This window comes from Dreissena polymorpha, chromosome 8 (genome assembly GCF_020536995.1).
Source record: "Dreissena polymorpha isolate Duluth1 chromosome 8, UMN_Dpol_1.0, whole genome shotgun sequence".
NCBI lineage: Eukaryota > Metazoa > Mollusca > Bivalvia > Myida > Dreissenidae > Dreissena > Dreissena polymorpha.
In genome coordinates, this window is record NC_068362.1 from 47,227,997 (window position 1) to 47,242,267 (window position 14,271).

At 33.7% G+C, this 14,271-nt stretch overlaps 1 long non-coding RNA gene across 2 annotated transcripts; it reads right to left on the minus strand.

Annotated features, from left to right (window-relative positions):
• Positions 1-1,135: 1,135 nt before the first annotated feature.
• On the minus strand, positions 1,136-13,824 carry LOC127842839 (uncharacterized). 2 transcript variants are annotated; one of them, XR_008031905.1, is made up of 4 exons: positions 13,686-13,824; positions 3,890-3,999; positions 3,089-3,265; positions 1,136-1,548 (listed from the first exon to the last, which is right to left on the minus strand). It is a non-coding gene; the product is annotated as an uncharacterized LOC127842839 (long non-coding RNA). The 2 variants fall into 2 exon arrangements; XR_008031906.1 differs by lacking the exons at positions 3,890-3,999; positions 13,686-13,824 and adding an exon at positions 4,057-4,186.
• Positions 13,825-14,271: the final 447 nt, after the last annotated feature.

Consider the following 14,271-nt stretch of genomic DNA (forward strand, 5'->3'; position numbering starts at 1 on the left):
CATGTAAGTGATCTTAATTAGTGTATAACTTGCTTGTCTAAAATATGTGTTTCTTAACAAACATTATTCAAACTATTGTTTTTTTGTAAATTCGGCAATACAAACCAAAATTAAATTCTGTCTTTGCGCTGTATTGTATTGAAAAGCATTCTCATTTATACAATACAATATATCCACTTTCCTGATATATATGTGCACGTGAGAATGGCAAGTGCTTTAACAAGATGACATAGCATGAATCAATCAACGCCCTTGTCATAATATACAGGAATACGATTAAAAACAGATGACATTTTTTTTTACCGTTTTTATTACAATATTGCCATTTCGATTGTTTTCTTATTCATACATTTGCATTGCGACGATTTGTCCAACGATCAGCCCAGCATACACGTCCTTTATTTAAAAACGGTATTCTCAATCTGAAGTTATGTCGTGTTTTTTTCTACAGTCACATAATAAGGGCAACATAATAGTTTGATCTGTAAATAAGATATTTGAATTAAATCACACGAGTATGATTTAACATGTGTGTGCGTTTTCGTAGCAATTATTCGCATCGCGTAACCCTGAGTTGTCGCAAGCGTTAAACCTCATTAACTTTATGTACTGTGTAGTCTCATTAATGGTATCTGGTTTACTTTAAATTAGTACCTGAACCGACAATGACCAATTGTGTGTGTCTTCATGGGTTCTTGCCGGATCAGATACTACTTAAAAGTACATCGGGTACTGTTTAGTACACTACCATGTATCCAGGTTACGGAAATATGCTTTAAGGTACACAGAATACCAATTTGTGTTTAAGGATTTGTTGCTTTCCAGTGTCTTCTATCATGATGATACGTCAAAATGGTAATAAATTGCGAAGGTTGATTAGTTGGCATTATCATGTTGAACAAGTGCACCTATTGTATTACATGCTTAATCTTATCTTGCATACCTATTATAATCGACTGTGCAATAAGAAAATAACTGATATTTTACGGTTGCACAGACGTAGCCAGTTATGTAATTTTATAAAACGAAGTCAAAGTCGAAATATTCCGAAACGTTGATGAATTGTAACCAGATCTAGATTGTGTCCAACGACATTTAAGTAAAGTAATCACTATGAATAAAACAACATGTACTATTTAATTTTTGTTTCTTGATTTATTGCACACACATACTCAAGTTTAAATTCATGTTTAAGTGCTTGGTATTGCTTTAATTGCATGGTATTTTCAAAGAAAGTAAATAATAAGTGTATCCACATGAATGTCTCTTAATTAAAATAAATACAGTGTGGCTGCTTGAAAGCGCTTGTTTACGTGTGATCGCATTTTTTGCCATGACATGCCCCGTCGTCACAAGTGGCTTTGTGACCGCACTCTTCAATGCAGTCGCTGTCCGTCAAGCACTCTCCCGGTATGTGACAATGACACTCGCGTCCCTTTTGGGGGGGAACGGCATCGTGGCACTCAACTTCCTCGCCTTCATTGTCGCACACAACGGCCGCACAGTCAGCGTCTATTTTGCATGGTAAAGGTTTGTTGCTGTTGGGAGCTGTTGCGGATAGAAATGAGTGTACACGATACACACAATATATTTATACACGTTTAGAGTTCGTATTTATACCTATCGAAATACATCTACACATTTCCATTAGTGTTGGAATAACATGGATAAGTAGATGTTAGTTAAATGAATCGATGTAAAACAAGCACAACAAATACTTTAATTTGCATTTCATTTTGCAAGTTGCATTTGCTTCCGTTTAACGAATATGATATGAATCCAACAAAAATATTCCAATAAAGTATCGGCATTCGCTTACAGTTACAAATTTAGTATAAGTTTAATATACCCCCGTTTTGCACAAAATTCTGAAACTACACTTAGAAATGAAATTTGTGACGACAATGCGAGAACATGATCAAATAAACATGTATACAATAAGTTTATGCAAACATGTATACAAGTTTATCCAGAAAAAGTTTTACGAGAAAAAATCGAACAAAGAGGGACATTCACTTTTACACATAAACACGATTTCTGATGAAATTCATAAACAAAGTTTGACTTTGTTATATGGATTCATATTGTATGTATAAAATTAAAGTGTTACTCCGTTTTAACAACATCAATTCGACCCCAAGCAAAATAGAGATTACTTTGTAGATGATGATTACATATAAGTATTTTTAACAAGGCTAAGAAAAACAAAACTAAACCACCAGCATTGGCGAGCGGTTAATGTTTTCGAGCCAAACATCTGTTTGCCAAACGTCGTTGGAAGAATTTTCCAGACCATGTAAAAATATAGTGTGTGTTTTTTGTTGTGCACGCCTATTGATGCGATAAAATATAATAACCAATCATGAACGAATCAAAAGAAGGAATGCTTGAAATTAATAGCAGATTTATACTAACAACTTAGGTTTAAATAACTAAAAATAACTTAAAGCTGGGATATGTTTCGCTACAAGCATTGATGAATTCAAATGTATGCAAATATAGCCAACGGCATGTTGTCGATCGGAAGTATGATTCGCCAAAAATAAAAATAAAAAGATTTGCAGAAGAATTGCAGAGAAATAATATATAGGAAATCGCTATCGAGGGTTATATTAAAAAAGTCATATAACATGTGTCAGGCATCTGTAATTATTATATAGTAGAACTCGTTCCAATTTACCAAACACCAATTATTAAAGCGTTGAGCATCTCAAGCATGGTATAATCGCGGGATATAAACACAATGCTCAAACAAACGCATTGCGCCCTAGCGGTGGACACGTGGTGGTTCACTGTGAACGTCGCAGTGATCCGCGACGAGATCAGCGACGATTTTTCTTGTAACATATAACAAACACGTAGCTGTTACATGTACGTTATTTTTTGTTTTTATTCGCCATTTATTTATCCAAATATTATATATAGCAAAATACACCAAGACGAGAATTGATGCCACCTGAGAATTCTGTTCTTTTGAATATGAACACGTAATTCAACAAAACTCAATCCTTTCGACTTACACAGTTATATGTCGTATCGCTAATCAATTTGTGATGATATAGATACTGAAAACAGTTCATATCAATACCTTGTTTGCACTTCGGACAGCATTTTCCCGGCGGTTTGTATTGTCCATAAGTGCAGTAGATAGAAGGGCACGTTACGCCGTAACAATTGGGTTTGACAGTCGGGGAAAAAATACAGGACACCGTTCCACAGAACATCACAAGGAGCAGAAATGAGGTTGCTGAGCACACCATTTTCTCTGCAATAACAAAGTAGCCGCAACTTTTAGCACCCGTGGTCAAATTCCAAAGATTAAACCTTACAATTGAGACAATTCTTAGTTCAACACACTAAGTTTTCTCCATAATTGAATAATTACTATTTTCGCATAGTTGTTAATTTATTATAACAATACTCTACTATATACTATATACTTTAAACTTTATAGTTTATATTGTGTACTTTATTCTTTATGCACTATTCTATAACACTCGACATAAGATTGTTCCGCCCTAGACATTTTGAGAGTTAGTCATACTTAGATAGCGAAACAAAAAATATGTATATGTGCCGATATTCTTGGTACATACAAAATCTGCGCCATACAATTTGTCAGTCAAGGAAAAGGTAGCAAATAAATACAGTATGTCAAATAATATATCACAAATGTTCATAAAAGAAAATTCGTTTTCTTCGGCTGAAATGTTATTAATTAGTATTGGTGTATTAGGACAAGTGTCGATAGTATCGACAATGAATAACTATAAATATAGTTTTGTGATGTTCGATTGTTTCCACCTTGATGAACATTTAATAAACCCAAATTTAATCAGAAACGATTGTGCGAGAATCAAAATACAGAGTAATATAATTTATCTCATACTTTGTTGTTGAATAACCAACGGTAAGTACTGAAGGTATGCTTGATATTAAATCCCACTTGCTTCGCTCTTTCGCACCTCTACTCCTTCTCGTCGGTAAGTCGGCAACACACTATGATAGAACAATTTTATCATACATATGTTAAAACATGTTAAAATAAAGACTTACCTTAGTATATGTTCTCAAGAATCTACGCTTCTGATACTAAAAAAGCGAGAATGCAGGCCTTTATATACCTTAAACGAATGAGATTTAACGCTTAATTTGGTATATTTTCGGTTAATAAGCTGTATTTATCTATTTCAAGCATGTGCAAATGAATTTCACATTGAAGGCTCTTACGCTTAATTGGAACTATGCGTATAATACACATATTTGCAGCATATGCGTAATCATGTATTAAGAGATAATGTCTATTTTCAGTAAATCTAATAATAGCACGGCACATTGCGGATAAAAGTGCAAACATGTTGAACATGATCATATGTTTAATGAGACTCCAACGTGTTCCACTAACATAAAAGTGCATGCTAGTGTATAAATATACTAAAACGACTCGTAATACAACTAATGAAAAATAAGTGCGATTCAACGAATCTAATCACTGTGAGTGTTATATTAGGCTTTCCTTCTAAAGCATGAATGTATAAAAAATGTATTTTATTTCGATCAGTGAGTATCTGATTTCAAATGAAGATATGACTAGGTAAACTCAACTCATATTACGTATTTTTACAATGTTAAGCGATATTAACATTCTGCATGTGTTGCATTTCAAAGATCTAGTGAATACGTCGTTTATCGCATGCTGACATCGAATAAATATTTTTCGAATGGAATGCACTCAGTAGCACAGACTTTTCTAGCAAAGCCTTATGTCGACGTTACAGCTGCATCATGTATTGTGCTTATTGGAATGTAAACCATAAATTAAAAATAAACGTTCATGCCTCATTAGTGTTTGCATGTTTGCATGTTGGTAAGCGCATACTATTTCCGAAAAAACAACAACAATAACCACAGGTGTGCACGAACAATGGAATAATATTTCCTTGATGAATATGTGCATTCATATGTGACGTTATAGCCTAAACCTACTTAACATTTGAGATGGTCATTTATTTACAAACTTAACTATTTCATGGTGTGGCCGGCCTTATTACAAGTAAGGTATTAATGTACCCAGCCATCTTCCCCATGTTGTCAATTTCTTAGGCCAGAATGTCATGTATTAATCAAACTCTTTCCTTAATAGGCTGGACTTTCCTTTATATTACACACTAGCGTCTAATGTTAAATGTGTATATAAACTGCCACTTTCTGCATTAATGGGCAGTACCACGAACACAGGCAAAGATGTATTTACGCTTTTTCTTGCTGTATTGGGCGAAGCCCCGCTTAGGGGTTCGCTTGAAGCTTGTGATCAACTATTGGATTTGGATCTGGATTTTGGAAAGTTTATGAATAAATATTTATGGAACAAAATAAAATGGAAACTTTATCTATGTGTTAGCGTCATTGTTCAGATTGAATAACGCTACACATACTTTAATGGTCGCTGTTTTGACCTAGGATTCGAACCGGAAGTACAGCTGTACGAATGATCACTGGCCATGGAAAAGAGAAAACTTTGATGAAATAGTGGTTCGTTTATTTTAATGATTTCAATCAGATTGAGGACAATTTATAAAGTTATATATGGAAATTTGAACGCATCATGACAAAAAATCTTTGCAAAATTGTTTAGAAAAATTGTAAATTGTTATGTACGTAACAAATAACAATTACAATACGGATATACGAATGTGTAAAATGTATCTTTGATTGGTAAATTGATTTTAATTTCCGTTAAATTAGGAACATACAAACATTAAAAAGTATCCGAATTTTACGCCGCGAAATGTATAATGGAAATAAAGATATTAAATTCATTCAAAACAAATAAACAATAAGTTTAGACATTTTTTTCATTATTAGGCATTACAAGATTAATAATAATTACAATGTATTTACGGACACATTTTCTCAGCATATTTTTGTAATTTGAACGTGAGATCAAATAAGAATATTTGAAGAATGTTAAATAAATGTTGACATTATAGAATAAATAAAGTATAGGTCATTATATAAGTCATTAAGGATTTTTGAAGAATTTTACGTTAATTGTGTATTTAAATATAGGAAGTAAGAAGGTATGAATAAAAATGAGAAAGTATCAGAATTTTACATCATTAAGGACCAGCACATAAATGAATATTTAGACACGTACACATTAATCAGAATACTTGGATAATGTTGTTTTATGCATTATTAGAATAAGAAAATTAGAAACTAACACAATAATGCGGATATTAAAAAAATTCTACATAGTTCTTGACATTTTCAGAATTAGACTATTTTGGGGAAGAAATAAGGTATACAAAAAGAAGAAAATAGGAAAGTCAATCTGTGAGACAGACAATAAAAGTACAAAAAAATAATAATGTAAATATGGTGTAGGTATATATTCATCATCATTATTACTTGTTTAGTGTTTATATTTAAGGTCTTGTTAAATGTGTGGTAATGTGTAGTAACGGTCTTGAGTAATTTGAACTCAGAATTTAATGCGTTTCTGTCGCGTATAGCGCAGTTAAAATCTAACGATATGCACGCATTAAATTTCTGTGGTAGATGTAACGTCTAAAGGGTTCATAAATTTTTAATTGAGAATTTATCCTGTACCACTGAAGCATGTTACGCTGTGGACAGAAGATTTGATATTGCATAAGATTTTTTTGAATACTATGATTAGAGAATAAGACCGGAACTTGAGATATGCCGACTGATAGGCATAGCAGTAATGATATTATTATAATGATTGTATATAAAAAGATAACTGTCTGTCTCACCACCAAGTAAGTGTAGTTGATTGTAATTCATAACATTTATGAAATCACGGTATAAAAAAATAAAGTAGGTCATGATAAATTTTGCTAAATGCAACATTAAATGCAAATACAGGACTAAAATTTACTCCTTGCATGTACGTAAAATGTCAAGATATCAAGATGTAATGTATTTTCTTAAAAGTGTTTCAATATTAATTGATGTAAATAAGATTGTATATACTTAGACATTCTATTTAGTTGTCATGATGATATTTAAGAACAACTTAAGGGTATATTGATAAATGTTTGCCATCATTATAATAACTGTTACATAGAAAAACTCAACACAACGCATATGAATTATGGACATCGCGAAACAACGCCTTCCACGACGATTAAAGACAGTACTTCAGGAAAATCATAACAGCATGGGGACATCACTGCGTCCACTTTCGCAGTGTTCTTTATGCTGGAACAGATTCAACAACAACAGAAACAAAGTTCATAACGTTTCATTTTGCTAGAAAAAAAAACAACGCCAGAAAATTTCGAAGAACAAAAAGTGAAGCAACTGGACAAAATACTTGTGACGTTACACACTATGGAGTTAATGCAGCGGTTCAACTATTTGACGTGCGTGGATAACGCATCTGGAAACAACTTTTTATATCCAGCGCCTAAGCCATCTTGGAAGCTGCCATAATTAACACATTACAAGCATCGTGACCAAGCGAAGATCTTCATGTTCCAAGAACAACGATGAAGTTGGATCAAAAACAACAACAACCATGCCATCGCATTCGACGTGAACAACATCTTGTTTTGGCCATATTTAAAGCCTGATATCACAGTCGGCCAACATCATCGATAGGGAACAAGCAACGCATGACTGTACATCCAAACAACACCTTTTATGTATCATGAACAACGCATGACTTCACTACCGGACAACATCTTCCATGTACAAGGAACAACACCTGACGGTACAGCCGACATTGGATCAACATCATTGGACCTTTGATATTATTCCAGTTCATTGACATTGACGTTTTCATTGTTTAACAATATCCACACTTGTTTATTTTGCACATACATCCGTCAAACAAATATATTATTTCCACATTTTTTAATCACGATATGTATAGACAAATTATTGTATCAGTGATATTTAATTGTTAATTGTTAAAGATTTTTATACCATGAAGTACAAACATCTTTTTTGATGAAAATAAGGTATGTGACGTTATAGCCTAATTCTACTTAACATTTGAGATGGTAATTTATTTACAAACTTAACTATTTCATGGTGTGGCCGGCCTTATTACAAGTTACGTATTAATGTACCCAGCCATCTTCCCCATGTTTTCAATTGCTTTGGCCAGAATGTCACGTATTAATCAAACTCTTTAATTAATAAGCTGGACTTTTCCTTATATTACATACAAGCGTCTAATGTAAAATGGGTATATAAACTGTCACTTTTGCATTATTAAGGCAGTACACACTATACAAGCAGGGATGTAGTTTCATAATTTCTAATTATCAAGGGCGAAGCCCGTTAACGGTTTAGCTAGTATCTTGTTGATTATAATATTTCTGGACTTTTGAAAGTATTTGTGTTAAGATTCAAGGAACAAAATAAATATCAATGAAAACGTTGTCTATATGTTAGCGTCATTGATCAGATCGAATAACGCTACACATAATACATACATATAATTTAATAAACACAGTCTAAAATATGAATTAATGCACTACCATTCGGATATCAGAACATCAGGTTTCTGGGTAGGTAGTCGGCTGCTAATTCAGTTACCCCCGAAGCAATATAACATAACAACATTCCTCGTCGATAAGACATAAAAATACATTGATGTTCACGTGCGTTGATTTTATCGACACACGCTGAAGATGTATGCAGGCAGCCTCTGCACAAACACAGACTTGTAAAAAAAAATGCTTGTTTGCTGTTCGATCTTCGGATTAATAACATATGGTGCTGTCAGACTCCAGTTTCGGTGATGAGACTGTAAACCAATACGGTGTCACAATTTATTATGTCAATGGCTAATGTAGTGATATTACTTCGGGGACATGAAGTAAGCAATTGCAGTTTCCGTCTTTCACAATATTTATTGTCAATTACAGCTTAATTATCCTGATGATATCTAGTTTTCTGCCATAAGAAAGGATACATAAGAATGGGGCAAAGTACAAGTCCATAAAAGGGATTGACGAGGCAGACAAAAATACCACCGGGTATCGCATAGATTGGTCAGGCGGTCAACGCTGTTGTGACTGTAACACTTTCCGAAATAAACTCACTGACAATGAAAGAAGTGTTCAGCGATTGGAAACTACGAACCGACAATGTCTCAGCCCGTCAAGATACTGTTGAGTGGCCCGTAAGAAGCACCCAGGCCTCCCGACAAATGTTCATCACTTATTGAGCTTGATTGAGCCAATATAAACAACACTCTTACCTCATGACGCGGGAAAGAAAACCCCTAAGACCTATTAATTTAAACATATTTATTTCAAGCAATACTATTTGTTATTACATAGCATTACATGTAACATTTATACAATGAAACTGTTTGAATAGGATTAGAACGAAAGACAATGTCTTATATAGTTCTTCTCCCTATACACATACAATAACATGTTTTCAGGCGAACATGATCCGAAGATGATCCTAAGACCTATTGACCGATACTCAACAAGATGACGCGAGACAGAATATTATCAGATTTGACCATGCAGATCGGAGATGTCAGGTACCCTTGAGGACAAGTCCACATATTTCCAGCACAGATGGACCATCTTCAGTGGAATACCGTTATCCGTCCAGGTAATGTAAATACTGAAAGAAATGTATGAACTTGAGTTGATCATTAGTACAAACATGATCGTCGGCGATTCCTGGATAAGGATTTGACCGTGTTTCAATTTAAGTGAAACGCAAATCCGTATCTCTACACGTATACAAACAAATTATATTAGCATTATAAATGTGTGACATTAGAGTGCTGTGACCATATTTAGAATGTGGAGGTAAAGAATATAAATACGTTTCAGAAAAACGGTTGTAATTATTTATCGATCGCCTGATAAGTGAACATATTTTAAACTCAGTCTAGCATATTTTATGTTGAAAATATCGTTCGAAAGTTAATCGCGTACAAAAAGCATCAAGCTACGTTGAATTAAGAGCAGCGCGGATATATAAATTCAAAGGGAAATCGAGGAGATGCGAATACATTTGTAGTATTTATTTTGAGTACTCAATTACAGTTAGAATCAACACCAGATAGAAACAATGCAACGGTCACTTCCAACAGTAGTAAGACCGGAGAAAGCGTGATGAATACTAAGATATCAAACTACATATAATCCTGAAAAGTAGAACTAAGCAAAGACTAACAGCTCATCCAGCAATGACTTTCACTTTCTTTAGAGTTGTTTGATCGTGAAAAACGCACTGGGTAACCAATACATACAGATGACAAAGCTAGAATAAGGTAAATAATATTATAGCGTAAAAAATATGTCCGTAAGTAGTTAAATATTACGAGCGAGGAAAAGAAACTCACATCCGGGCCATTCTTTGGCCATCCCTCCAACTTAACTACAGAAACCCATACGATTCTTTAGCAATCACTACTTTGTAAATACATGTTTACGACTTCTGATAGATAAAAAGCTTGGACGAAAACAGGCACACACATGAGGAAGAAAGGCTCCTTCAGTAAATTTCCCCAGAGCTAAACTTCTCGAACTGCTTGGTATTTGTTTATTTGCGGTGTTGCTCCCATCTTCAGTAAATGGTATTAGGCTGCATAATACGACACTTTTATAGTACAGTAAAATTAGTTATCATAGTCCAAGTCAATCTGCAAATATTAGAGAATTAAATATCGGGGTTGTCTAACTTTGTAATATATCTGTATTCAAATATACGTGTGTATAGGTATGTATGCATATTACTAATTGAGATGATTTGATAGATCGAAATTGTGTGGTCTATTAAAAGTTAAGTTATAACATTTCACATCCCTTCCGGCACAAAAGATATCAATTGTTCATTAAGAGCAAAATATCTTGCACGTTTTATTTATTTATTCTAAAAGTATCGATTTGAGATTAATTCGATCCTTATTTGTTCCGGAAACCGTTCTTTTTTCTTTTTTTTTTAATTTTCTACAAAATCATGGGAATATGCGATTCTGTCACGATTCTATCACGTGTTAGCCATTTAATTATAACGACTTAAAGGGGCCTTTGAAGTTTGTCATTAAATGCTTTATATTGATAAATGTAACCATTGGATCTAAAAAGCTTCAGTAAAAATATCAAGAATACAATTTAAAAAAGAGAAAAAAAGTAACCCTCAGCAGAGCTCGAACAACTGACCCCTTGAGTCCTAGAGTAAAAACCAACTAGACCGCTCGGTCATTCTGCCACGTATGCATAACAGACGTATTTTATACTTTATATAAGCAATTTCCGTAGTTTTACAAAATAAAAAGACAACAGAACTCTCCAAATTTTTCAATCGTTTCGCGTTTTTGTTTCCTCACAAATATCATAACTAAAACGAAAATTTGCGAATCTGAAACAACTTTTTTTAATTGTGTCAATTTACCAAAACGTGAAAAGGCCTCTTTAAGAGAAATATTTTCTTGCCCATCTGACCATTAAAAGTATTTAAAACAATATTAAAAAATGTGAGTTAATCATATTAAACCTTTGAAAATCGAATATGCGTTAATAGCGTTGATAAATAATTGTAAATAACTTGGAATATACATGTATGTATGTGAGTATTATCATACAGGTTGAAGTTTACCGGACTTTTAGTAACAACATAAACGATGTGTGCATTTGTCTTGGAAACAGCCGTTGCAAAAGTTTACATACTGTTTTATTCACATGTGTTATTTCATAAGTATGATATAATGATTAATACAGACATGTTTATTTTTACAAATAATGAATTAAATAAAAACGTTGTGTGTTATGTTAACACCTTTATCGGCGATTATTTACGCAGAACGTCTTATTACTTACTCCATTAAACTAAGTGTGTCATTGTTGTCATTTATTTCTTAAATTGTGCAAATTCGGGTACTGGCGTAAGACATTTATATATTCATACCAGACACAGATGTTCAACAAGTCAACAATACCTAAGCTAAGCGTGCTAATAAATTAACACAAAGATTTAATAATTTTTTAAAGTGGATCTTGGTCTGGTGTCGTATTGATTTTAATATAGAGAATACATGGTTGATGCCGAGATGGAGAAAGTTTATCCGGTGAGGCTTAGAAAATGAAAATAGGGCGAGCTTCATGCCGATGACACATTTTAACAAAGACAAATTATAAATTGACAATACAATATAATTATTCTCGTCGAGCCTCCTGCATGTACACAGCATTCCAGACGACCGAATAACTACCGATTGTGTCACGCAAAAAATAGTTCCACTGTTGCAGCAACAAAACAAAAAATAAATTGTATTTACCTTCATGACAACTTTAATCCATTGCTTATAACAATACATTTATGTTCAACGATATACTCATCCATTTTCTAATCTTCCATCCCTTTGTCGAAATCCATTTTCTGTTTTTCCATCCCTATTATCGAAATGTATTTTAAACCACACTATTTTTATAGCGTTTATATCGAATGCTAACCACTCTGACCCAAAACCTGATTTACGAAATCGAATTCCTGCATAAACGAATTATTTTATTCCTATCGAAGTTAACAATTATGAATGGCAAACACACAATCCGAATACGTTATGATTCGTTCGATGCTTTAAAAATATTTACAAAAAAATACTGTTAAAACCACCATGTCAAAATTGTTGTCCCTAAAATACTGAGAGAAACTAGATAGTATGTTTCTTCTAAGAAATGACGTCACACTAGATACATCATAAATTGTGTAATCAAGAAAATGAAAATGATAAATACGGAAAGCTGGTTGGGTAATAGGCCTATATTTTACAGAAGAAAAAAAGGATGATATATAATATATCGATAACATTCATGATGCGTCCCAATAAATTTCAAAGGTCAAATATTAGAACATGTTAATCGTCACAGCGTGCGTAGGAATACACTTCTTCCTGTCGACCGGAGATAGGAAAATTTATTCGACCCTGCTTTATTTGGTCAATGTTTGCAACAGAGGCGGATAAAACAATATATGTCACCAATCGTTACTATAAATAGTTACAGAATGACGTCGCGAGCGGGCCGTTATTCTTATCTACAGTATCGGGTCAACATAAATGCTATAGGCACGCTGAGCCGGGCAGATTTTTCACATCAGAAAAGAATGGGATTGCGCGGCTTATACTGAACAAAATAGCGTCCTCATTCAGCCTTCGCCAACGGCGAGCAATAAAATTAAGCCACAAATTAACGAAAGAATCGAACATGATTATAATGACACGCAGCACACAATTTTGATAATACAAATATCGATTGAAAATGAAACTCATCTGTACATTTAATTGATGTCTCTATTTGTGCTATATCACATATCGTTTCTATAAATAGTAACACAATGCCGTCGCGAGCGGGCCGATATTCGTATCTGGCGGTCCAATATAAATTATATCAGCCCTCTGAGTTGGGTCGATTTTTCATATCAGAAAAGAATGGGATCGCGCGGCTTATGCTGAACAAAATGGCGTCCACATTTAGTCTAAGGCAATGGTGATCAATAAAATTAAGCCACAACTCAACGAAAGAATCAAACATAAATATAATAACACGTAGCAAACAATTTGGATAATCCAAATATCGATTTAAACTGAAACTCATCTGTAAATTTAATTGATGCCTCTATTTGTGCATTAACAAGATTCGTCAAATAGCACAATTTATAGCAAAAAACACACTTACCTCGATGACAATTTAAATCCGGTTTTTATAATAATAACGAAAGTTTTTTAATTCCAGTTTTTGTTATTTCATCCGTTTATCAATATTGATTTTTAATAACACTTTTTTACACGATTGTATCGAATGCTAAACACTGTCACCAAAAACACGAAATCGACTTTCTAAGCGATAACAATAGCTAATTGTATTTAGCTCCCAATTATGACAAACACAAAATCCGAAATACGTTTTGAAATAGTTCCATGCTTAAAAAATATTTAACTGTAAAATTAAAAACCCTCTACGTCCGAACTGTTGTCCAAACATCCTGAGAGTCTAGCTTGTTTCGTCATTGCAATTACGTAATCAGATACGTCATTAATTGCGTAATCGATTGAATTGAAAGAAAATAAAAGTACGGAAAGCTGGTTCTGTATGAATTTTAGTGAAGGACCAACAATAGTATGATATGTTATATTTAGACAATAACACACGGCAGAGCTGGGTCGGACGTATAAAATCTGTCCTAGCCGTATAATGGCCCTCGGGCTAAAGGCCACCGGGTCGTTATGTCGACAGCGGGCCGATTACAGACGTCCGGCACAGA